This window comes from Rhinoderma darwinii, chromosome 4 (assembly GCF_050947455.1).
Source record: "Rhinoderma darwinii isolate aRhiDar2 chromosome 4, aRhiDar2.hap1, whole genome shotgun sequence".
Classification (NCBI taxonomy): domain Eukaryota; kingdom Metazoa; phylum Chordata; class Amphibia; order Anura; family Rhinodermatidae; genus Rhinoderma; species Rhinoderma darwinii.
Genome location: NC_134690.1, coordinates 113424361 through 113450096, shown reverse-complemented (window position 1 = coordinate 113450096; position 25736 = coordinate 113424361). Strand labels below are relative to the sequence as shown.

Here is a 25736-nt window from a genome sequence, read left to right as displayed (position 1 = left end):
CGCCGTTCCCACACAGACGGCGTACACCATAGTGGATGGAACGGGCCCCGTTCGCAGTCCCTATGGGACTGGAGCTGCCATATTCCATGTCTGTATGTGTCGTTAATCGACACATACAGAAATGGAAAAAAAAATGGCAGCCCCCATAGGGAAGAAAAAGTGTAAAAATAAAAAAAAGTAACACACAAACACACAAATAAATACAAACGTTTTTAATAAAACACTAACATCAAACTGATATAAAAAAAAAATTGTTGGTGACACTGTTCCTTTAAGAGCATTTGACTCAAATTAAAGTCAAAACCTTCTTACTAGTAGCGTGATATGAAAAAGTATGTGCCAGATGTCTCCTATTATTGCATCACTTGTCACACTAAAGGGCTTCTTTGTGGTGGCTACTTCACCCTCATTGTATACTATAAATAATATGTATAATATATACTATAAATTGAGGTTTAGATTTGTCGGCTGCAGTCAAGCCTGGTCATGTTCACTTAGCTGTGTCTAAGTATCATTACATTTTGTCTAATGGTTCAATAAGTTACTAAAGAAGCAGTTATTTTTTTCAGCTGGGATATAGGGGCTAAATAAATGTTATAATATTTAAAAAACTACACATTTTTTTCCCAAGTTCTCATTGTCTAATATTATACTTTGCTAAAAGTAAAAAAACATACAATACAATTATAGAATATACAGTATCTACTTATAAAATAGTTTCTTAGGTTATTTCATCCATCAGGACCCTGTTATTTCAACAGATTTTGTTTTATCAAAATCCAAGAAATATTGGCTAAAGATTTTGTTACAGCTATATGGGGTATTCCTATTGCCCTTCTCCTCCACGGGAGGTATTTGGTCCCCCTGAGCTCGCATTCGGACACCAGTGTTACGATTTAACAAGCGTACTGCCCCAGCCAAACTCCCCACCTGCCATGGTCCTCGGTCCTAGTAAAGAAACTCCCTAAAGCTGACCCCATTAGAAAATAAACAGCTTTGCAATATACCTATATTTTAAATACTTCCCTGTCAAAATTACTTTTGCAGTATTGTGATACAAATGGTTAATTGACCATGAATCTTTATCTTGACTTCAACTCTGCTGATGATCATAGTCGCCAAAAATGTGCCACGTATTTTAGGGCCTGTAGAAGAGTAAAAGCGTAGATCACGTGTTCAATATTTTGCTGTCTTTCCATATGCTGTTTGTGTATAACATGCCTGTTTTTTTTTAGTATGTATATGAAATTTTTTCACTCGTTTTATTGAAAAGAGTAACAAAAAGGTACATACAACTAGGAACATAAAGAACAAAGCTGCACATTAGTATTAATGGTTGCAGAGTATAAAAGCAACAGGTATATCAGAAAAATACAACCATAAGTCACATAATAAAACTGAGGAGTCTCTCATATGTAATAGGACAAATAATAAAGTCTAAAGGTGAAATTTTCTCCATGTGTATGACTCACTCAGAGTAAGACTCACTCAGAGTAACGCTGTGTATGACTCACTCAGAGTAAGAGAACAGCGTTAGGGAGGAAGAACACCATGCATCCCATGCCACCTAAAATGTATCCGGGCAGCTAAGATTTTTTTTTTTATACAACTCATATGCAATGTAGTTAGATAACACCTTTGACAAAAACTAGGGGTGACGAGGAGCGATCGGGAGGGTTCATGTAACCTCTATCATGACATCTCCAAAACAGACATGATGGACATTGATGTTTGCAGCATATTATTAGTTCACATTTGTAATTCTCATGATAGAAGTCCATATTTCTAAAAGAAACAATAAATGTCCCCTTGTTATAACGTGATCAAGAAGTATGGCATTTTACAGCTGTTTGTGTAGTAGTGTGATGATGCGTCATTCTTAATGACTGTGGTGGCCAATTGCTAAGGGCGAAATGTCGTTGCTTCTGGCCGGGATTGACTGCCATGATGAAGAGATGTGATTATGAATGACACATCTTCTTGCCACGGCATAAACACAAGAGCTACAGGAATTCATTTAGGAAAATCAAGGTGAATTTGAAAGGAAAGTATATTGCAAAGTTTATTATTTTTCAATATGATACAGCCATATGGGGTGTTCCTATTGTCGGAAAACAATTTTAATTGTGTAATAGTCATGTAATAGTAATAGCTGTCAGAATACTTACACATCTTCTAAGAAGTATTTGCTAGTATAAGAACTACTCATAATGACGACATGTCCGGAGTAGGATTACAGAGAGTTTAAAGGGCTATGAATATTTTCTATTGAAAATTACCAGAAAAAAAATCCAAAATGATGGCTGTTTCCTGAGTAATAATCTTCAAAAAATATAACACCTGAATAGGCCCCTTTATCATTGCTTAAATAAAGGGAAGCTAGTAAATGCAATTGCACCCACTAAATGGAATCCACTTGGAATGTTATTCAGGAGGCTGAAAATATCTTGCCACACATGAAAATGTAGAAGGAAAGGGCCTTTGTTAATATTACAATATACAGGGATACAAGAGAATATTTGATGACTGAAGTTTTTCTATAAGTATCTTAGTGAACAGTTTCTGTCTTCACTTGGATGACCACAAAACCACTGGATCACTAGGAATTTCCACTGAATCAACGTAAATGATCACAAAAATACTAACTTACTAGGAATGATCACAGGATTAATAGAGATGAGCATTAATGATGGTGAATCATCAGGGGTGATCATTGGTTCACCAGGGAACAAGACAGAATCAATAAATCATCAAAAGCTGGAGACTGGGAGATCAGTGAAGAACGCTAAAGCAGTGAGATAAGAGAGCAACTCATTGGCTGATGGTATACTGATATACTAGGACAGTGGCTATGAGTCTATTGTAGACAGGGTCGGCGTTAGGGGTGTGCGACCTGTGCCATTGCACAGGGCGCAACCCTCCAGCAAGTGGAAGGGGGTGCGGCCTTCTTCCCCTACTTGTTTTTCAGTAGCGCCCGGGCCCGGCGACTGAGTAGCTGCCTTTCCGCCCAGGTGCTTCTCTCAGTGGCATTACTACCGCTGTAGTGGTGACTCCAGGCTTGAGGGTGCCCATGCCGCCTGTTGGGACGGGCCCCCATGGGCAGCGGCACCGCTAGCAGCCGCTGTGGCTGCCACAGCGGTAGCGACACCACATTCAGTAGTATCTGTGTCCTTAGGACGCAAGTACTATTAAACACTATAGCAGAGCAGGGAGGTATCTATCCTAAGGCCTGCCCTGATTGTAGATAAGGGCCTACCAAGATTTTCTATAGATTCCAACAATTCCTCTGCTATACATCTAGAAAGAGAGTGTACCTTGGTTTATGAGAGTGCCCTTCCTATTGTATTAAAAAATATATATTTATTATATTACATTTTATTTAGATCTAAATTGAAGGCCACTTTAGGTCAACGGGTTCTGTCGGGGTCCGTTGGTGTCCGTCATGTGATGGATCCGGCACTTCCGTTGTTTTCGTTTTTCTATTACTATGATGAAACAGAAAAATGGAGATAACCGCGTAGATATGAGCATAACCTTACAGTATAAGTCCACATTTAAATGTCTAGTTCGGCCATATTATCTTGATATATACAACTGCAGCTGGACTGATTCAATATGAATCAATAGAATATCCATATAAGTAGATATGTCTCTTAGGCCTTATTCACACGAGCGTGTCCGATTTGCGTCTGCATATGACTGACTGTATTGCATCTGTGTTGTGTGTCATCCTTTTTTCTCCTCTGCAAGCACTTCCTGGTTTTACTTTTCTTGTTTTCTGTCCATTTTTTTTTAGCAACTTATACGTGAAAGATGGACAGCACACGAATGTCGGTCCGTGTGCCTTCCGTTTTTCTTTACGCACCCATAGACTTCAATGTGCGAGTCTGACCAGCCAAAATGGACCAGAGTAGGAAATGCGGCAATGGACACACGCTCCGTGAAGAAACAAGGATGTGTGGATAGCCCCATCGAATTGCATTGGTCAGTGTGCCGTCAGTTATTTAAACAGCAGACAGAGGTGAGATAAGTATGTCTGAAGGCCTAAGGAGTACGTGATTTCCTTTTGATACCGTCACCAGTTTGCTACATTGGCCCACAGCAATCTCACATATTTGTGCATACTACAGCTGCACAGGAAAGATATACATTTTGCTAGAGCTACAGTATATACCTAGTAGTGCTCACATAGTCTATGCACATATGTTCCCCTAAGCTTCACGTTTGTAGAATGCCTATTAATTCTCACATAATATCAAAGTTTTTTAGTATATTGCAACATTTCACATTGTACTGTACCGCTGGGACCAATGAATCCGGCTGCTACACTCCTAACAGTTCTTCTGGGATATAGAAAAACAAGAGTTCATTCACATGGCTCACATTTATGCAGAGCATGTTCCAGTCACTAGAACTCTTCAGTGTATGAACTGCGGTGCTTGTGATTTCATGCATAGATGTACAAATAAGCCTACTGTCAGACTGTATCTTTCACTTGTGGATCTGTCTGTTTTATGGCCTTATGAGTCACCACGTACCGTTTCTAAGATTATTGTCGTCGTTATAAACTGTATTTTTAGTATGAGAATTGACCTATTTTTTTGCTAAATGAAACATATTAGTCATAATAATAATAATAATAATAGAAAAGTAAAATGAATAACATTAATCATTACCTCTGTTATTTACTGAATATACTGAAATATACGACTCTCCTATATAAAAGATGAAGATGCTATAGCAGTGAATGGGAGCTGATCAGGTTTAAAATCTACTTGTTTTCTTAATATCAGATACTGTGATTACTAACTAAGGTAATACATCACATAGAGTACGGCTCTGTTCACAATAGTGTCCTGGCTTCCATTCTTAACAGAACCATGCCAGCTATGACGGATCCATTTTCATACCGATTCCAATGAATTCTGACGATTTTTTTATTTAAATTAGTGTCTGTTGTTTTTTGTTTTTATGGCAAAATAGCTCTGCAGACTACGCTATTCTTGATGTCAAATACACCAAAAACCCAATGGAACAGAATGTAGTGCCAGTGTCAATAGAGCCTAAGGCCCCATGCACACGTATTGGCTTTGCGTTCTGTCGAACCGCAAAAAAACAGTGCATCCATGTATCATCCGGACTTACGGATCCACAAGAATTCACCTGTATTGGTTAATCCGCAAATTCAGACCGAAAAATTACGTCCTGAGTTTTTGCGGTCCGGATTTGCGGCCCCCGCACCGATCCGTGTAAATCACGGTTGCGTGCATGGGGCCATAGAAAAGAATGGGTCCGCAATTTATCCACAAATATAAGGATAAATTGCGGCCGCAAAAACACGGTCGAAAGCATAAGGCCTTAGGCATGTGACATCCTTGTTTAACTTAGTACGGCTGACTCTGTGTGGAAATGAAAGCCATATGGAGGGCCATAGAATATTATGGGCTGCATTGGTATCTGTACAACACGGATCCTGAATCCTATTTGCTTTTGTTGAAGCGGAATTGTTTGGGTCATGAAGTTACAGAGACAACAAACATGTGCAGGTAAGGAATATACATATATACTATAGATAGCTGATGATTCCCTGTTGACTGGAGTTTTCCTTTAACTCCTTTCCTTTATTTAGAAGTACATATTAGGGGTAGTGATATAGCAATAGTGTCATTTGTACAACACTTCTGCGGTATTGTCCATAAATCTGTAAAATATTTATAAACGCGTGGTAGGACTGTTCATAATTTGTTGTAGTTTAACTAGAGAAAACCTTTGTTTTGGCATGTTAAACTGGCATACATATGTCCATAGGTGCCCATATCTAAAGAAAAAAAGGAAGTAATATGTTAGTCTATGGAGTACAAAATGTCTGCCATATTCTCTGATGTATTTACTTCATCTTTGGAGATACTAAAGTAAGTATGTATGTATATATGTATGTATACATACGTGTGTATGTGTCTATATATCAAAAAGGCCCTTTAATATAAACGATCATTCCTGATCATTCCCTTGTGTAAACAGGGCAAAGATCAGCTGATGAACGTGCAAAAGCTCGTTCATTGGCTGATCTGCTCGTTTATGTGGCCAATAAAATGGTCGCTAGTCAGCAGCACATGCTGCCGACTTGATGGAAATGCATGGGAACGAACGATCGTAGTAACGATCCCTCATCAACATACATAACTAATCATTGCTGAAAGGAGAAAACGAGCACGAATCAATGAGCTATCTCGTCGATCGGCCCATGTAAAAGATAGAGTGTCCAATGTTTATACAGCTATTCATCCTTGAATAGACAGATACACAAAAAGCAGTATTGCCAAATTATAATTAAACTAATTGGAGTTTTTCTCATTTTTTGCCTGCTACGCTGTCTAGACCTAGAAGTACAATATTTATTGTATGTCTGATATTACTAGTATTGATGTAGGCAGTACCAAAGTGAATTGCCAGAGTGAAATTGGATTATGATATAGTTTATAAAGACATTTATTAAGGTGCAACTCCATATAGAAAACTACTACCCACAAGGTAGAACATGACAATGAAGGCATTTGGCAAGATAAATTTAAGTTGAAACTATCTTTCTTATATTGCTGTCAGGTCATATTAGTTCTGTTGGGTCAGGGTCTGATAGCAGAAAACTGCATATATATACATACATATATATATATATATATATATATACATATTATGTATATTACAGTACATATAAGTGTGAGCATAGCCTAGCAGGGAGAAAGGGAGTAATCAGCTTATCAGCGTACAGGTATAGTGTGCATCAACAGCAATAAACTACAATTTCGGCAATTAGAGATGACGTTTCCTGTAATTCATTTCAGTTCCGCTTCGGGCAAATCGGCCATCTGATTTGATTCTGTCCGAATAAATTTGTCGCAAATCAAAAGTTTGCCTTAAAAACTTGTGTCTGAAACTCTGATATATTCTAGGACTGTATTCAACCCCTTTCAAGCTCTTTAACGCTAAGCCAGCATAAGTTATGTCAAAGTGACAGCAACATACAATATATGGATAAAGGAAGGGATAACTGCAGTGCATTTTGGAAAGGCCGTCTGCAAAGCATTATGGGAAAGCCCACCTGTGTGCTGCAATTTGTGAGGCGCAAACTTCAAAAGTTCAGAATTAATTTAATTCAATATTTTTGGGAAACTTGGGCTGAATTTGATTTGTGTCGGATTGATTCACTTATCTCTATCGGAAATGTCTGTAATTTGAACAGTTTTCTCAGATGTTTTACTATACAATGCATTCTCATCCATTTAAAAATGTGTGTCTAGACCTGTGACTCCCGTTACTAGGTTCCCATAATGGTTAGAAAAAAAAAGGTTGACAGTGGCAGCTTTCCAATGTGCCATGCTTCCTCTCCCAGCCCACTGTTTCAGAATGGAGTGGCAGTACAGATACTGATAATTGACGTTATGACCGGTACCCACCTGCTCCATTCGCTCTGAAGGTATTTTCATCTATTTAAAGGTGTCAGCACAGTCTTCGGATACCTCTAACCCCATATGGCTACTGGAAGAAAGCAGTAGTCTGAAAGTCGTGACAAGATTGACCCCAATCCTATTGAAGAAAGACGTCAGGGCTGAATATAGATATTAAGCCCTGGCATTAGACATCATATCTACAGTAAATTGAGTATCCCAATAAAAAGTTGCTTTAAAATGTGTGATAACATATAAATTAAAAACAAAATTAAAGTTAGTTACATTTGGTATATTCCACCCAAAACTTAAAGTCCAGAGATCTGACAGTGTTTGACAATATAAACAGTCATTGTCATTTTCTAGACAATCTTGCGATCTCTTTACTGCTGTTTGGAAAGTGTCATTGTCTTGTGACAAGGACAAAACAACAGCATGATTTTCACAGCCAAGACCTGAATACACAAGTTTAGTCTGGAAAGGATAGTTTAACCTTTAAGATCCCTGTAAATGATATATCCCTGTGTGTTACGAGCAATTCAATGAGATGTCTGGCAAGCTCAATATCAGTTGGAGCTCACTGTTATTTAGGCAACATCATGTATGTCTGGAAAACACTATTCATTTATCTTTGTTACATGTATTTAGTGACACTGTCTGAATGCTCACCAGTTTACCTACACTGAAATACTCCTATGTATGATACATCTGGATACAAAGCATTGAGAGCATTCATTACTATTAGCTGGGTGGCCACAGGTGCAGTCCTTAGAGCCACTGCAATATACAAACAATGGACACTCATGGGACTTCTCAACTGAGCAAATGTGTGTTGGAAAAGTAAAACCTCTGATCTTTAAGTAAGGACTAGAAAAAGATATGTAATGCTTCGTTCACATCTGCACTAAGGCTCCTTTTCGACATTCCGTCAGAGCTTTCCGTCGGAACTGAGCGCTGACAGACACAAATGGAAACCATAGGTTTCCGTTTCCATCACCGTTGATTTCAATGGTGACAGATCCGGTACCAATGGTTTCCGTTTGTCTCAGTTGTGCAAGGGTTTTGACGGAATAAAAACGACAGAACCCTTGCACAACTGAGACAAACTGAAACCATTGGGACCAGATCCGTCACCGTTGAAATCAACGGTGATGGAAACGGAAACCTGTGGTTTCCGTTTGTGTCTGTCAGGGCTCCTTCGGAACGGAGCCCTAGCGCAGATGTGAACGAAGCCTTAGTGAGGGGAAATTAGAAGCTTTCTCATGAGAGTTTGGGTAGTTATATGTCACAATTCATCTGTAGAGTGTAGTCAACAGCAACATCATAATAAGTATTATCATGAATAGCTCTGCTGAACTTCAGACCAACAAGATGCCAAAAGGATCTGTCAATAAAAACTTACAACCATGACATTTTGGATAATGGGCATGTAGCAAAGCAGATCCATACAGTCCCTTAGAGAAGGAATTGCGCATCTATCAATAAAAAAAAGCTAAGAAGCGTGAAGAATAATGCACACAGCAACATCCCACCTACTGTGTATAGACTGGGTTGTATATGCACTATATGTCCAAAAGTATGCCGGCTTCCTTTTTAATCAGTGACTGTGATAAAATAAAACATATAGACATGTAATATCAATGGACAAGCATAAGCACAATAATGGGTGATTTTTATCATGGCCTTGTTATAGGATGCCACCTGTCCAACAACTCAGTTTGTCAAATGTCTGCCCTGCTTGAGTTGAGCTGTCAACTATAAGTGAGATATATGAGATATAGTTGTTGTTTTTTTAAGGCACATAGACTACTGAGTAGTGTTTAATAACTGGGAAAAGTGCTGCATAGAAGTTGAGGGGGTATAAAATATCTAAACCTATAAAGTCAACATACGTAATAAAGTTCTTGCTTCTTAACCTGTCATTTTGCAGTTTAGTAATGTATTTGAGAGATTCACCTGTCCAAGTACTCAGGCTAATATTTTAGGGATTATATTATAGGGATTACTTTCAGGAACTCCGCAGGGTAGTTTTGGATCACTCCTGTTATCATTTTTCTTCTATAAAAATATATTTTATCTTCACATATATTTAAGGTTTACTCTTCAAGATCTCTTGATTGTCCCAGGACAATATGATATTTGTTGATGAGAATAGTTTGTGTAGTTAGGCATATTCAACTGCATCCACCATTTTCCAAATACTATTATTATTGTTTTATAAGAAATTATTATTATTGTTATTTGACAGTCCAATGTGGTGATAATTTTCTAATAAACATTATTGGTAGAAACAGCTTTAAGTTTATTATAGAAGATTACAGTATCAGCGGTGAAAGGGACATGTTGATGAGGCCGCAATCTACAATACCATTTCTTGAGTGGTCTGAGACAGCGACCACGGAAGGGCTTTGATTTGAAGGGCAGATGATATTTATGGTCTCACCCCTTTTGTAAGGTAATTAACTTTCAATGAAATTACTTTACAGAATGTGTTAGGAATGATTTTAGGAAGCATAAAGGTGGACTTACATAACATAATTTAGACTTACTGACATAATTAACCCCTTCCTAGCATTTGACGTATATGTACGTCATAAGCAGAGGGGATAGTATGGAGCGGGCTCAGGAGCGGAGCCCGTAATATATGCAGCGAGTGTCAGCTGTGTATTAAAGTGCACAACCTGTCCTAATGGCCACGTGCACACCGTAAAATCAAAAACCACACAAACTATGGTGGAATTGCTTTTTTTTTTTTTCATACCACCCCACAACAAGTTTTTCAGTACATTATATGGTATATTAAATGATGCAATTTAAACAATACAACTCATCCGGCAAAAATCAAGCCCTCATACGGCTATGTCAATTGGAAATCAGAAAAAGTTATGGCTTTTGGAAAGTGGGGATGAAAAAAATTAAAAGAAAAAACAAAAGCGGACTGTGGGGGAAGGGTTTTTTCAGGTGCAGTAAACATAGTATTTAAGGCAAGGATCACACCCAAAGCCTATAATGCCTTTTTTTTTTTTTTTTTATAGCTGTGGACCTTTCTCTTAACTATAATCCTAAATCAATATCTCCTTTTATGTACACAGTTTAAGACCCTTTTACATGGGCCAATGATCGGACGAACAAGCCCTAACACAAAAGCTCATTCCCGTTCATTTTCCAATGTAATCTGGGCAGCCATCAGCCAGTGAACAAGCAAATGCTTGTTCACTGGCTGATCGCATTCTTTATGTGGCCAGAAAAATGGTCGCATGTCGGTAGCCCATCTCCCTCTGTAAACAGGATGAAAAATGTATGAGGATAAAAGATTGTATTAACAATCGTTAATGCTGATCCTTGCGATCATTGCTCCATGCCGATCGACATGCTGTGTTGTCAACAGGCACTCGTTTAGTGGGCAGAATATCTGCCTGTATAAAAGGACCTTTAGGCTCAAAGCACAAACCAGAGAGGTCATTGTCCCTTACATTATTTGTAACAGAAATGGGAACAGGGGAAGATAAGGAAAGGCAGGCCTAAGAGCAGAACAGACCCCGCGGACAGCTAGTGTGAACTGAGGTTTATTTGTGTGATTATACTTATATAGTAAATGCCCCTTGTATATCTGATTGTTCTTCTATTCTCAAGTAGCTATTATATAGCCATTGTGCTAACATCAGGACTGAAGGAGCGCGCACAGATGCTGTTCATTAGAGGAGAGCACAGAGACGTCTTCTATCCTTACATGTTAGAGCATGTAGTCCATCCCTTGTGGCCCCGACTCTAAGTGTTCAGCTGATAATTTCACTGTCAAAGGAAAGATGCAAATCAGGCCAAAGTCTACAAAAAAGTATGGAAATATGTGCAGGAGAACAAGCTAAGCCAAGGTTTCGTAAACAATAAATATATATATCAGTAAAGAACTGAATATCAACTTTTTAGACCTTTGCTATGTGTGAGCCTTTCAATGTAACTTCATTTGTGGTAAAAATCATAGCAAGCTAGAAAGCTGAGTAATGTTTGTGGTCTGGTTTACAATACGCCAGTGGAAACTGGTCCTGAATTACTAGCTCATAGTGTATATAGCGAAATTCCCGCTTCCTATACTCACTTTAAAATGTGAGTTCATCCTTTCATTTAAATATAAGACAATTGCATGCACTAATATATGTAATATTACAATCTCTACTTTTTACAAACAACAATGAGGCAGATTTATTAATAATGTCTTAAATTTAGACAGCTCAAAAATAGACCAGGCAGGCCGAAGATGTGCCAAAATTATCTCAGTTGTTCACGCTGTGTGATCAACAATTCTCTCTTTTTTACGCCACCAATTGGCTTCTATACACCTGCTCAATAATGCAAACGTCAAATCGACACAGTCAAGCGGTTTACTTTATATTTCAGAACAAATGTCAGAATGGACAGCCAATTTGATCTGAGTGACTTTTGGTATGAAGAAAACCATATCTAAATGCACAGCATGTGAAGTGGCTATTGAAGATTGGCATCAACACCAGTATGCCACAACAGGTCCCGCTACTGACATCTAAGAACAGGAAAGTAAGGCTACAGTAGGCACATGCTTACCAAAACTGGACAAACAGCACTTGGGAAAGCATTACTTGGTCTGTGGGCACATGTCAATGCGGGTCAGAATTTGACATAAACCACACAGATCCACAAATCTATTTTGCCTTGTGTCAATGGTTCAGGCTGATAAGGGTACAATTGTGTAAGGGAAGTTCTCATTGCCACTCATTATGCGCCAATACCAACAACATTGTTGTTGATCTTGCGCATCTCTTTATAGCAACAGTGCACCAATCTAGTAATGGCTAGATCCAGCAGGGTAAAGCACCAAGCCTCAATGCAGATACAATCTCATGCTGCTTCTTACAAACTGATATAATGGGCTCAGTGTATTCCAATAGCCTGCACCTTTGGGATGTGGTTTAATAGAATATTAACTAAGAATTGAAAGATGCTATAATCTTTACATCAACCAAACTCTATAAGGAGTGCTTCCAGCATCTTGTTGAATCCAAGCCATTAAGTTATTCCAGATCAGCTACTTCAGGCAATTCTGAGAGCAAAGGAAGGTGCTATCTAGTAATAGAACATTGTACCTACCGTGTTTCCCCGAAAGTAAGACAGTGTCTTACTTTCTTTTTATCCCCAAAAGCCCCACTATGTCTTACTTTCGGGGTATGTCTTATATTGGAAAAAAATAGTCAAATTATTATTTTATTTTTTTTCACAAACTTTATTTAACTGTTTTAAATTTTTTTTTTTAGTCCCACCAGGGGACTTCACTATGCGATGTGCCGATCACATATATAATGCTTTGGTATACTTAGTATACCGAAGCATTATTGCCTGTCAGTGTAAAACTGACAGGCAACCTATTAGGTCATGCCTCCGGCATCGCCTAACAGGCAGATGCTGAAGGCAGACCTGGGGGTCTTTGTTAGACCCCCGGCTGTCATGGAAACCCGACGGCGACCCGCGATTTGTTTGCGGGGGCGCCGATCGGGTGACAGAGGGAGCTCCCCCCTCTGTCAAACACATTAAATGCCGCTGTCACTATTGACAGCGGCATTTAATGGGTTAAACTGCCGGAATCGGCGCGCGCTTCGATTCCGGCAGTTGCAGCAGGAGCCAGGCTGTGTATAACAGCCGTGCTCCTGCCGCTGATCGCGTGGGTACAGTCTCAGTACCCGCGCCATCACAGGACGGATATATCCGTCCTCCTGCGCGAACTAGCAGCTGCTGAGGACGGATATATCCGGAAGTGGGCAGGAGGCGGCAATACCCCCGTGTTTCCCCGAAAGTAAGACATATGTCTTACTTTCGGGGTACGGCTTATATTAGCCGACCCCCCTGAAACCCCCGATACGTCTTACAATCGGGGGTGTCTTACTATCGGGGAAACACGGTAATAAAATAACCACTGAGTGCAAGTCCATGTTAAACAGCTAATAATGCAGTTCTTTAACACAGTATATTCTGACAGCGAATCAAGAATTACTAACCTATAATGCACCCTAACCACCTGTAATGTGTGATGACGCTAGTGACAATATATATACATATATTTACATTGAATTGTTTGATAAAAGTTGGCAGGGTAGACTGTAAGAAATTGGAATAATTAAAATCTAAAGTTATTATGATACAGTATTTTTTTATACATGACTCAGTCCACTGCTCATTTACCATATAATATTGGAAAAAAGATTGGACTGTGTATGGTCCTTTAAGATTAATTGTTGCATACGTTTTATTAACCAAAACCATTTTTACTAGACTTTTGTGATATTTCTGTATATCATTTATTGGGGTACGGTATAGTAAAATAAGATAATCCCAAGTTGTGTGATCATTAGATGACCAGAAACTTAGAATTTCTGAAGTATTTGTTCTAAATAAGTTCACCCAAGGTCAAGACTAATCAGCATAGAGAGGTTACCTTTAAATAGGTTCCTAAAATACAATGAATACTCTTTTTAACCTTAATTATTGCATGAAAGTTATATATATATAATGCATATTATATATATAATGTATATTATATATATATATATACATATGTATATATATATATATATATATATATATGTATGTACAAACATAGATATAATATATATACACATATATTACATATATAAATAATATTTTATATATATATATATATATATATATATATATATATATATATATAAAAGCATACTGTATACATTTTTTATAAGACAACATTCAGCTAATGGACATCTGCACATCTATAGCCATTTGAAGTAAATTTCCCTAATTTTTTCATATTACTTACTGCAAATACAAAGCTTCACCACTAATGGATGACTACAGCACAAAACGTAGACTAACTTACAGCTGAGAATAATAACAGAGCAGACCCAATGGTGTCTCCTTTTTAAGGTCATGCATCTGCATTGCCATCTGTGCACCTGTCTCCGGATCTTTGCACCAGGTTTTGAAAACAATAATGTTCCTGATATATAGTTGATCTGGGCCTGCTAGAGCCATAAAAATAAAGGTGAAGTTGTAAATAGCTGCAGCATATAATATGCAAAAATCAAGATCTCATCTGAACATCCAAAATATTCAATTGAGCTAAAGAGCACTTCTCTAAATTAAAAATCTCCAGTAAATCTATAAGGCTTCTCTTAACAAATTGTTAATAATTGTATTCAGCTATATCTGTCGCCTAGAAAGTTGGGTGGTGATGAATATGGCCCAGAACTCCATAATGGCAAATCTGCCTTGTTATTTAGTAAAACAGAAGCAATAGATGTATTAGTATATAGGCAAAATTACCATTCGATTGTGTAGGAAAGCTGGGTGACAACTTCTGTGGGAGCTGATTGTCACCTAGCTTTACTAGAAACATATACCATAAAGTATAGGCTGAATAAAATGTTCAGAACTTGACAGAAAAAGACAACACAAGAACTTGATTTTTTTTCTAAGGGGAAAAAATACCCCCATTCCACACAAAATGTGAAAAGTCCAAGAAATATTCTATCATGATATAAAATACCACATAAATATATCAATCTGACAAATATTAACAAGCATATTATTATGTAACACTCCAGAAATATGAATATACATTTATCTTGTGTATTAATACCATAAGGAGAGTCATAAAGAACTGTACAAAAATGGATGATCTAATGTCCCAGGGATGTCAGGACAGTGAGAAAGAAGCCAGGCCCCAAGGAAAGCCGGGTACTTTGCTAAGTACTTCATGCCCCCAAGTATAAACTGTATAATAGAATGGTCATATTGACAATCAGATTATATACAATATAGATCATCTTACATTTTGAAAACATTTATGATATTTTAAAGTAAACACTTGCTTTATATGTTATAAACGTGTATCATTCATTTAAGATCTAGTGTCATCATCATACATGTACAGTTTTTGCTTCCAGACTGGGAGACCTGAATTAAAATACTAGCATGCCTCGGGGTGCCATGGTTACTAAGATTTCTGTTACGTTTGTGTATATCTTTAATTAGCATAAACAAATCACCAATACAATGTCAGTCCAAATGAAAGAATTTCTTGCCAATACCACTATCCACTAGCCAGACCATCCTCTTATCTATACCCACAAGTGCACAATGAGGTGAATAAAAAGGGTGAATAATTCATCCTTGACCTGTGTTGACTTCACATTAGTGTTGCCTGTTCTGAAACCATCATTTATGTGTTCACTCAAGCCTCTATTTCACTGAGAATATATATATATATATATATATATATATATATATATATATATATCTATATGAATATATATGTACATATAGAAATCTACAGTATATAGATTTTTCCAAAAAGTTCCATTCTCTGAGTCATACAGAAATACAGAACTGAAATGAACACATATGTTTCCACAATATATTATTCATAATATCCCAAAGCAAAAGAACTTACCAGCTGGCAGTGTGATAGAAGAAGATACATCTATGGGAAAGCTCAATCCAATACTATTTTCTTTTATAGACAAGTGGTATTACTTTGCTTTAGTTATCCTTTAAGTTAAATTACTTAAGAGGATATTACACTGTATATGTTAAAGGGAAATGTACCAGTTAAGTGCAGTTACTGTACACTTATATCAAGGGGAGTGATAAGATATCATTAAATAGATACTTTATATAGTATATATTGCTATAAGTAGCTTTTACAGGATTGTAAAATAAACATACATAATATATACATACCCAAGAAACAATGTCTAGATGAGCAGTAGAATAATGTGACTTTCTCAGCAGAAGCCCTTCCTCAGGGTTGACCTCAGTGCAATCTGAAAGGATATTTCAGCACCATAAAACAGACTTGAATTTGGGCTGTCTTTTTTCAGATAAAGTGCATTTTATGATGAAGTAGTCCACAGTGTAATATCTTGCATCCTTTTATGACAGTATCCTTTTTAACCAATCTTCACAATAAAGGCTTTGGCCTTTAAAGTTGACTACAATGTTAAAGTGGGGAGAAGAAAATAATGTTTCCTCTTTAAATCCAGATGCAACAATATGAGCGCATAGATAATGGGTGTGTGCCAATGACACCCTGTTCTGTGGTCCAACACAGAAGAGCGTGGATAATATCACTCCACTTTACTACACAGAAAATTGCAGCACCATCAAATGCAATCACACTCGGCTGTCTGCGGTGCCTCATTTGAATGTACTCTGAGGAGGCAAAAATACAGAGAAAATACTACAGCAGAGCTCGTAATCCATTGAAAATGGCTTATTCCTCGTGAAATGATGTGTGTTTCATTCCTACTTAGATAAACGAATGGTTTTAAGCAGTCTGGCTCATGGTGTACTCCCTCCCCTGTGACTGCCGGCAGACTTGCACTCCCTCTCCCTTTCTGGCTGCTTTAGTCTGTTGATGCTTTTGTAGTGTAGATTAATCAGGGATAGCGGAACAAAGAGAGTGCCTACCTTCCTCCCAAATAAATTGTGGCCAGTCTCTTCTTTCGCTTTGCAATCCGTTCTCTTCCACCACAGAGAGCAGTGAGCATTCCAGCACCTTGGACAGCTCCTGCTACTCAGGCCCATTGGAAATGTGTGGAGAACAAGCAACCGAAGAAATAAGCCACTGAACAGAGCACCATCATTCCACCTTTCACCGTCATCCTCAGTAAGGCGTCCCAGATCACCCGTCTGCTCAATTAGGGCTCAAATAACGCAGGAGCCACATTAAAAATGACAAGTGATGCTCTCATTCCCCCCACCAGCTTCCAAACATCAGTACAAAATGTGTAAGATAGAACAAAGACTGCAGTGCAAACAAACCCTTAGCCCATGATGCTCCTACAGAAACCAAGCAAGCTGTGAGATACAAGGTGCATGTCTGAATCTCAGAGTGCTAGCCGGCCTTCCTGGCATAGCTTTTGCACTCTCTTCCTCATTGTACGGCAGTGAAATGCATACAATTCATGCTGACGTATATCAGGTTGCTGCTGCTGGGGTAAAGATGGGAGGAGCGCATTAACCTCGTCAAAACAACCCCCCACCACCTGCTCCCACTGCATAAATACAGAAGGGCTGTGGAATAAAGCTGCATAGATTATCCCATGTGGCTAAACACTTTTCTATAAGAAAGACATAAATATTATCGGGGCAGACACTGGTTTAAAGTGACATCTTTCTATGACTTTGCACACAAGATACTTCCAACAAGCAACACATTATTTTTATAGTTACTGTGTCTTTAAACTTTATTTTATTAAGAAATCATTGTAAAATTGTATATTTTGTTTATTATTTCTATTTCTCTTTTTATTTATTATTAATGAAAAGTTTTGTTGGTAAAATATTAAAAAGCATTGTTACAGTTAAATAATTATAAGCATATCTCAAATATTTACATACATATTGTCCACTCTCTATATCTATGTATGTATGTGTGTGTGTGTGTATGTATGTATGTATATATGTATGTATGTATATATGTATGTGTGTATATATATATGTGTGTGTGTGTGTGCGTGTGCATGTGTGTATATGTGTGTATATGTGTGTGTATGTATGTGTATATGTGTGTGTGTGTATGTATGTATATGTGTGTGTGTGTGTGTGTGTGTGTGTGTGTGTGTGTGTGTGTGTGTGTGTGTGTGTGTGCTTGTACATATGACTACTATAAAATAACAACTTTACATATTGATTGAGAAGAACCACATAATAGATTGGCCCCACAGTACAGCGCACACAAACCACATACAGATATAGCAGAAATTAATTTAGCATTTTACTGTCACTTTTGTGCACTGTGGTAACTCACTGAGCTATAACTCAATAGGTTTACCTGCAGTCCAAAGCAATCCATGTGTTGTGCTAAATGACAAACTCTGTTCTCCTTTATTGACAACCTAAGCCTGCGATATCTGATTGTACATGCCTTATGGTGAAGTTTAACCTTTGGAAGCTTAATTTTGTTAAATATATTTTACTACTGGAAATAGCAAATTGTTTTTTCCACATACAACAATTCGGACTTTGTAATAGCACAAACTGCATTATAGACTATCTTATTAAAAGGGTAGGTTCAGCGATAGTGAACTTACATCAATATATTGCATAAATAGTAATTCCACATAATGTGTAATTTTATTATCATAATATCCTTTAGGATTCACACACAGCAGTTTTAGGAAAAACAACATGTTTTAAGTGCCGTTTTGCAGCGTTTTTAATGCCGAAAACCGCTGAGGCCAGAAGTTAGCTTGAAGTCAATGGGGAAATACAGGTTGTTTTTTTTATTTTAACTTACATTTTTTTTTGGTTAGTGACGTTTTTCCAAAATTGCCTTAAAACCTGCCATCATTTAGTGCCGTTTTTCTCGCATAGACCTCCATAGATTTTTGCCTCTTTAAAAAAACACAAGTGTCAATGTGTGTTGCATTTTTATATGGCTTTTTTGAATGTTTTTTTTTAAGAAAACGTGTTGCAAAGAGGAATCTTTGAATCACATGATTTGTAATGTCAAAAACACAACCTAAAATAAATGCAGAAAAAGAAACACACTGGGGCAGATTTACTAAACTGTGTGAGTTTTAGACAGCGTAAACTTAGACCATGCAGTCATAAAATGCACCAAATTTATCACAATGATACATGCTCTATGACAAATTTGGTGCATCTAGCTAAACATGCTAGACACTCTACTCCTCCTTTTACCATTTTGATTTGGCTTAACTTGCAACAGAATTTTGTGCCTGATCTTTGGCGCAATTTTGCACATTTTAATCCACGCCCCTTTTTAGCTAAGTTTTTCCCTCCCGCGAGAACACACACAGACTGAGCGAGCGCTCTCTGCAGAACCACCAGTCTGTGTGTGTTCTCACAGGAGGAAACATAGCGCAAGCCGCCCTGACACTGTCCGAAGCTGATTGGACAGTGTCAGAGCGAAGACATCACGCCCCCTTGCCATTTAGTTAGATAGAAACGCCCCATTGACAGTTCAGGAGGTTATTTACATATCGGGCGCCAAATATAATGGCACCGATATGTAAATAACGGAGGAAGATAGGAATTTCGGGAGACAGTGTTTGTAAAGCCCTGCTTATTACATGCTGCACTCAGCTGCACATGTATGAGCAGGTGAAAGGTTCTCTTTAAGCACTCGACTATTTCCGTCATTCTCATTCTCCATTTAAGGTTCTCCTCACTGCAGGGAGTGCAGTGAGGAGGATCTCTGGGATCGGGACCCCCGTTCTCATGATTCGTGGGGATCATAGCCATTAGAAAATGATCACCTATCCTGTGAATAGGTGATAATTTATGATTTTGAGAATACCCCTTTAAGGAAATTGCTATTTAGGTAAGAGGAAGTATAATAAAGATGTTTTATATTCAGGATTTAGCTCTACAGAGTTACACATAATGCATTTGAAGTGCTGAAATACAAGAGCTAAGTAGCTTATATAATGTCCTGTTTTATTTTAATAATTATGTCTCTTCAATGAACAGTTGTTCTATACAATGTATGGCAAAGCAGCTGTTCTATAAACTACAGAGGATTAGTGAATCTTATTCTTTTTACTATTCATTTGGTTACCGAATATGGAGACAAAACACATAAAACACATGCAGATGGCCGATTTTGTCAAACAAAAATATCACATACTTGTTTGAGCTAAATAGGACATGGAGTTTCTGGCATGTTGCACTAAAATAGTGTGTCTTGTACCTACATAGAGACTTCATAAAGTTCTTACCCCCTTGGACAATTTCATGTGAAGTTGTCTAAGAATCAAAGTAAAACTGCTTGTAGTTGTTTTTTTTTCAACTGATCAACATTAAAAATATTTAATTTAAAATTAAAAACGAACCAATTAAAAAAAATATTCTAATTAAAATATTTATGATAATTATTTATTATACATTTATATAGCGCCATCTACTTCCACAGTGCTTTACATTGTATACTATTTGGGTAACATACTGTAACAAATATAAAAGACAGTATGGTACAGATAAGGCTCTGCTTCTATCTGCAATGCATCTTACGTCTTCAATGGTAGTCACATCACTGCGTCGGATCCATCGCATGACTGACACCAGGGACCCCATTGACTTGAAATGGCGTCCATTGGGTCCTACCGAGGTGTCCGTCATTTTGAACAGAAAAATAGCAACGCATGCAGAGCTATTTTTCTCATCCAATTTGATGGAATCTGCGACGGCGGCTTTGAATGGAGTCTCTAAACCAGATGTAAACAGTGCTTAAATGAAACCGTGTTTACGAGATACATTAAGCCCATACAAGCTTTTAATCTGTAAAATAATAATTGCATACATAACCGTTCCCACCAATTAAGTTGGTCTTTATTAGACATATCGTCGGCAGCAATTACATCCTTGAGTGTGTGATGTTGGACCTCTGTTAGCCTCGCACATCTGCACATCTGCAATACTTTCCCATTCGTTTTGGGAAAATCTTGCAAGCTCTGTCAGTTTAAAAAAGGAAAGTGAGTGAGCCGGGGTTGAAGATAACTCAGATCCAGGATGTTTAACTACTTAGATACCAATGTCAATAGCGTCTGCAGAATCTAAGTTGTTAGAAAGAGACTGAGGGCCCCCTCCATTACCCTATCGCCCCCCCCCCCCGCAATGCAATTGCCAGATGCTGGTGGTTTGTCATGGATGTTTGGGGCATAGTGACGACCCCCAGGGCTTAATAGCTGCCCATTAAAGTGACATTACACTGCAATACTTAAGTATTGTACAAATAATCAAACGATCGCATCTTTAAAGGGAACCTGTCACCAGCATTTCACCTATTAAACCAGCAATACCCGGTGTTATAAAGAAGTGTGCAATAAGGAATTACAAAGAGTTTTATCTTAGATCTTTGCTTCCCAAAATTAAGGCCTTCACCCAAGGACTTCTACTCATAGATGGCGGCTTTAATCTTGTCCTTGACTCAGCTTTAGACACCACCTTTTGCATGAGAAATCCCCCAGCAATTGCCCCAATACTGCATGAAGAGGGTCTATATGATGCATGGAGGTGTCAGCATGGTGGAGAAAGAGACTTCACTTTTTCTCAGCTTCGCATAAGTCATATTCAAGGATTAACCTGCTCCTGGTCGCTAGCAGGACTCTTCTCCAGACCCACTCTTCCTCCATTGGCACCATTTCATGGTCCGATCACGCACACCCATCTCCCTGTCACTGAACGAAAAAATTTCCTCCCCTTCTCCTTAACAATGAGACTAAATGACTACATCCTACTGCACCCTAATCACCAACAATCCTTGAAAAATAATCTCACCAATTTATTCTAAACAATGAAGGATTGGTACAGAACCCACATACATTATGGAATGCCCACAAGGCTTGCATGAAGGGTATGTTCATTAAAGCGGGATCCGCCGCAAAAAGGAAAAGGGAAGTTTGAGACTTATGGACCTCAATAGCGGACACAGATGCTAAAAATAAAATAGGACCGAACCCACAACTCACTCCTGAACTCTGTAGATTATGGTTACAACTACGAACTCTGTTGGTTTCCCAACATGATAGAACTATTAAAAAGCTGCAACTCTTGTCCTATATACATAACAATAGAGTGGGCGTTTTATTGGCCAAAAAAATAAATGAAACAGATGACATCTAGATCCCGTATAGCATTCTTAAAGGATGCCTGGAACAATAAAATTACTGACCCAAGACTAATTGCGAAACAGTTTCACTCGTATTATAACTATATAACCTCTACCTCAATGAAAACACAGAGACCACTATTGATATACAAACGTCATCTCTCTTCCCACTCCCCCCCCCCCCCAACAGGTGGAGATCTTGTCCTCTCCTTTTACTATTGAGAGAATCACTAAAGGCATCTCTTCCCTTAAACCACATAAGGCCTCGGGACCGGATGGGTATTCCAACTAATATTAGAAATGCTGCTCGTCCATATTGGCCATGCATCATGTGTTCAACAAGGCTGATATAGATGGTAGCTTTACCGAAAGAAATGCTGTCCACCACCATAGTAACCCACCCAGAGCCAGGTAAAGACCCTATCACCCCTGCTAACTTCCGTCCTACCTCTGTTAAAATGTATGCTAAGTTGCTGGCTGGCCGTCTCCTTCATGTCATCCTGCTGCTGATCAACTCAGACCAGTTCAGTTTCATGTCGGGCAGACAAGCCCCTGATGGAAATCACAGATTCTTGAATTTGACTCAAAGGACGCCTTCTCTGCTTCGGGTTGTTTGACAGGGTCCATTGGGGATATCTATCACATATATTGGATACATTTTGGTTTGTGGACGGAATTAAATCTGCCATTCTGGCTCTTTACTCTAAATCTTCAGCTAAGGTACTGTCCTTTAGTTTCCTGTCTGAATCTTTCGATACCATGAACAGGACTCGTCAGGAATAACCTCTATCCCCCATAATTTTTGCTATGGTTATGAAGCCACTTGCCAAACGAATTCGCTCTTTGATAGAGATTCATGGTATTCAAGTGGGCTATTACACCCACAAAATAGGATTGTATGAGGATGATGTCATAATATCCTGTACACAGCCCCTTATATCTCTGCCTGCAGTACAATCTGTTCTCTCTGAGTTCGGTAAAATATCCTATTACAAAATCAACGCTTACAAATTCCAAATTTTGCACATTGGGATAGATCAATCCATGCATCATTTGATTGCCTTATAACTACCTTACTCGTGGCAGGATGGCTCCTTGACTTGTTTGGGTATCTCCCTGACAAGTCCCAGCTCAAATTTGTTTGCAAAAAATGATCTTCAACTAATTCTGTGTATCTGTCACCTTTCTGTGAAAGCTATGAAGTTTACTTACAAATTTTATTTGGACTGGGAGAAAGCCTACGATACGATCTCAATCATGGTGCGCCCATGGTCAGATGGAGGAATGGGGAGTGACAGATAAGAAAATATGTCGCTACAATATTCACTCAACTCAACTCAAACAATGGTGGAACAATAACTTGGACTTAAAATGGGATGCCATTGAAAGATACAGCCGGAGTCCCCCTAATCTCACTACTTAGTTCCAAAGACCAACACCCAATATGCTCTCCAAAACGTTTATCTATGATTTCTGCCTCCTTGGTGGCATGGAAGTACCTGACTACGAATACACAAGGTGAGGAACACAAACTGCTGAAAAATGTATCACTCCGATACTTATGGTCTAAATTCCCGCATATCTCTTTTCAAAATTGGGAAGAAGCGGGCATATCACAAATAAATTTTCTCCTGGAGTCTACTGCAGTAGTCTCATTCCAAAATATCACAGATAAGTACAATATCACAAACTGGGACTTTTATAAGTACCTTAGACTCAGTCATGGCCACCAGAGTCTCCGGCTATCCCTATATTAGCCTTTGAATACTTCAACAGGACCGCTCAACAAACCAAAGGCAATTCCTGGTTTTACTCTGCTCAGCAGCAACCTCACCTATCCCAGAAACCAGGACACTTCTAGACCTGGGAAAATGACCTGCACATCAATCTCACTGTAGCTGAATGGAAACAGGCCATGAAAGGGTAGAAGCAAACTTCCCACTTCTTAATGAAATTGTATAAAACCCCCGCACAAATCTCCAGATTCAACCAATCCTACTCCTCTCTATGTCGGTGCAGCTATGGCGAAAAGGGCGACTTCTTCCATGCCGGATGGAGCTGCCCACAAGTGCACAACATCTGGAGGGCAACGTTTAATAGCTACAGTTACACATTGCACGTTCCCCTCGTCCCCGGCACTGGCCTTGTGTTTTACTGGTCTTTTGGATCTCCTGGGGAATATCAGAACTGTTACAGGACATATTCTGATGGCGGCCAGACTTCTGATTGCAAAGTCCTGAAATTACTCAACTCCTCCTACAATACAGGATCTTACTAACCAGATACGTCAGGACTGGATTATGGAGAAAATGTTGACATCCTGGAACAACCAATGGCTTTGTCTCACTATGGACAATTTGGGCAGAATTCATTGAAAAGCCCATTACTCCTTGCTCATAGCCCATTTGCTTGAATTCAAGATTTAGATTTTTTTTGGACTTTGCCCTCCTCAACCGCGTGGTTAGATACGTCCCTATTGGTGTCTGTATTAATACCTTGTATGGGTTGATGTATTCTATTAACGGGAATGGTATTTGAAATATAATTTCATCACTGCTTGACTACTATTCTGCTTCTGCTCTATACTACTCTCAGCAGTCACAGGCTCTTTGTTCTTTTACCTACTGATATGATGATACTCACCTAGACGGTTCATTGCTGAGTAATCTGTTATACTCTTTCAAAAACTTTTAAAAAAACTTTAATTTGGTAAAAAATGTCATATGTACCCCAAAATGGTACCAATAAAAAGCTTACCCTGCAAAAAACAAACCTTTACACAGCTCCATTGACATAAAAATAAACATTTTATGGGTGTTAGAATATGGCGACACAAATGAACTGTTTTAAACAAATTGTTTTTATCTTGTAAAAGTAGTAAAACATTAAAAAAATATGGAATATCGCTGTAATCGTATTGACCCATCGGTGAACACTGTAAAAAATAAACCTAAAAAAAAAATGGAGGAATTGCTATTTGTTTTTCTATTTTTGCTGTTTAGTTTTTCGGTACATTATATGGTACAGTAAATGGTGCCATTAAAAACTACAACTTGTCCTGCAAAAAACAAACCCTCATACGGCTATATTCACAAAATAAAAAAAAGTTATGGTTCTTGGACTGTGGGGAGAGAAAAAGGAAAAAGTAATTATTAAAAATGGCTTGTTCCTTTAGGGTTTATCTTATTAACCCCTATCCGCACGAGGAAGTAACTGTACGGCGTCGCGGGAGTTTACTTCCCGCACGAGGACTTACAGTTACTGAGTTTTTTCCGGTGCAAACTGTCGGCGACAGTATGCACCGGGAACCAGGAGGTCAGCTGTCGCCGACAGCTGACACTCCACTCTTGCCGGCTAGTGGTCCTTTGCCGCTGATTTTGGCGCATTAACCCCTTAAATTCGGCGATCGGTTGCAATCGCCGAATTTTAGGGGTTTCTAGCATATCGGCAGACCCCGGTCCGAAATTGCGGGGTTTGCCAATAGTTAGTATTGCAAACAAAAGCCAAACAATGGCTTCCGTGTCTGCCATGGACGGAAGCCCATCAGGACCAACCTTCGGCTGGTCCTCATAGGCTTCCTTTCAGAGTGACAGGAAGTCACTATGTCATTCCCGATGCACACTGTCGGCGACAAGGTGTGCATTGGGAACTTG

General features: G+C 38.6%; 1 protein-coding gene across 1 annotated transcript in view; it reads right to left on the bottom strand.

The window, feature by feature from the left end:
• NYAP2 (neuronal tyrosine-phosphorylated phosphoinositide-3-kinase adaptor 2) overlaps positions 1 to 17379 on the bottom strand; it is a 191880-nt gene extending 174501 nt beyond the window's left edge. The window contains exon 1 of the mRNA XM_075861481.1: positions 16188 to 17379. The gene's annotated coding sequence lies outside the window, so the exon portion shown is untranslated. The remainder of the gene's footprint in view (positions 1 to 16187) is intronic.
• Positions 17380 to 25736: the final 8357 nt, after the last annotated feature.